General features: G+C 49.7%; 1 long non-coding RNA gene across 1 annotated transcript; it reads right to left on the bottom strand.

Annotated features, from left to right (window-relative positions):
* Window positions 1-1,197: 1,197 nt before the first annotated feature.
* On the bottom strand, window positions 1,198-1,613 carry LOC121108431. The gene is made up of 3 exons (XR_005842938.1): window positions 1,557-1,613; window positions 1,355-1,456; window positions 1,198-1,258 (listed from the first exon to the last, which is right to left on the bottom strand). It is a non-coding gene; the product is annotated as an uncharacterized LOC121108431 (long non-coding RNA).
* Between the last annotated feature and the right edge of the window lie 502 nt (window positions 1,614-2,115).

Genomic DNA, 2,115 nt, shown 5'->3' with positions numbered 1-2,115 from the left:
ATTGGAGAATCTAGCAGGTAGAAGTCCTGCTAGATTATAGAAAAAAGGGGAACTGAAGGGCAAAATCAGGTCCCTGCAGTATAGAAAGAAGGGCTTTATAGCAAGAAAAGAGAAAGAAACATCACGAAGTAGACATAAGCGGCAAATAGAGATAGTTTATGTAGAGAGTATTAGAAAACAAGGGATTCCAAGCACTATCACAGGCACTAGGTCCGGAATAACAAGGAGAATGAAGGCCATAAAGATAAGGACAGGAGAACAGCTCGAAAACATTTGGCAGGGAGCTGATTAGATGTCTGAAGTGCAAGCTGAAACCAGTTCGGGGGATGCCCCCCCTTCAGGCTCAGAAGTTTGCAGTGAGGAAGACTATGAGCCTTCGCGAGGAAAACTACGAGCCTTCATCATCACGACCTACTACACACGGGCAAGGAGGGGAGGGACTGTATGCTAATGGGCTCTCGGGAGTGTAATGAATATGTATCCGAATTCCTGTCAACTACTGATAATGTATTAGTTTGACCTATATCTATAGCACAATTTCTTCCAACAGTGTGCAAGTTAGGTGGAACGATCCCCCTTGCACAATAGTGTATGCGTGTCACCAAGAAACACATACCTGCTCTATATCGTTACTGGCTATAGAGTCTGATTTCCACGTCAGTTGAGCTGAGAAGGCGGGAGGGGGCCTCACATCACACCAGAAGTATCCATTTCAGTTGCAGCTCCATGGAGAGAACAACACCAACTAACAGGCCTGAATGAATTCGCTCACAGGATGAACAACGAGTTTGTTCTTCATTAAAAAGCACACAGAGATTCCTAAACCAAAAAGAGAATGGCTGCACTTCAGATTGGCCAAACAGGTTCCTGTTCCTACGCCTCATCCTCTTACCCCAACTTGCCTCCCCTTATCCCCTTCCCCTACTCCTCTGTGATGCCCACTGGCTTCAAGTCAGGTCGCAAACACATACGACTCCTTCCACACGACTCCAGCACAAAGGATGTCACACTTGTTCCATACACTCAAACGGACCAAGCAGTGCTATCACACTCAACACATGCAGAAGCAGCCAAACCCTGAGCACGTACGTCCCCTCCTGCACTACTGGAGCCCACAGCTCACCTTCACGCCTCCGGGGATTTCTGCTCTTTTACACTGACGCAGCCTCGCTACAGCTCCATGGCTGTCACACAAGGCCAGCAGGACCTCTTGCTCCGCAAACCCCGTCTGCAGGCATTGCTTCATGAGGTTCACCACCTGCCCTCCCGAGCAAAAACAAGCACTGAGAACGACAGCAAAGCACACTGGATTCCACCTGGCCTGGTCTCCAAGCCTCAGTCCTGACAGGCATACCCTGCTACGCAGACTCATCCCCAGAGCCTGACTGGACAGCAGCACATGCATCATTCTTCAAACGCCCCAGCCCAGCAGCAAGGGAACAAAGCGTTGCGACAGCTGAAACAAAAATGCTTGGGGACATTCCTGCTAGCACTGAACGTGAACAAATCTACCACTGAGCAACAGGACATGGGACAAACAGCAGAAAACAACCAACCTGCACAACTAACTCGTTGCCGGTTGGTCCAGATGTCTGTATGCTCCCTCCCACGGCCCAGGCCAAGCTTGCTGAGCTGCTCCTCCTTTGTGCAGGACGACAACGGTGCCCATGGCATGTGGTGGCTATGCACAGCATGCCTTTTACTTGCTTTTCCTCTCTCCGTCCTCCATCACCAAACAGCACCTCCAATCTCTCCTGGCTAAAAAATCACTTGGGTAAAAAAAGGACTGGCAACCTTACTTTTAAAATTACAACTTGATGCTTTAAAGCAGAAGCTCACCCAGCAAGGACACCTACCTTAGACAATATCCACCTACAGGGAAAAGTTATTCCTCTGTGTCTGCACACTCGGCACACATTTTCAGCTGCAGTAGTCAGTCCAGTTCTCAGCACAGCTTTACCATCCACAGAAAGCCAGTGCTCAGCCGCCATCTTTTCCTCTCTTCTGAAACACTCTACTGCTGCAAGAAGCAAGCACACAATCACAGAACTGTAGGGGCTGGGAGGCACCTCTGGAGATCATGGAGCCCTTCCCCCCCGCCCCCCGCAAGACAGG

The sequence above is a fragment of the Gallus gallus genome, chromosome Z, assembly GCF_016699485.2.
Source record: "Gallus gallus isolate bGalGal1 chromosome Z, bGalGal1.mat.broiler.GRCg7b, whole genome shotgun sequence".
NCBI classification, from domain to species: Eukaryota; Metazoa; Chordata; class Aves; order Galliformes; family Phasianidae; genus Gallus; species Gallus gallus.
Note: the sequence above shows the minus strand (reverse complement) of the source record. Positions and strands in the feature narration are given on the sequence as shown.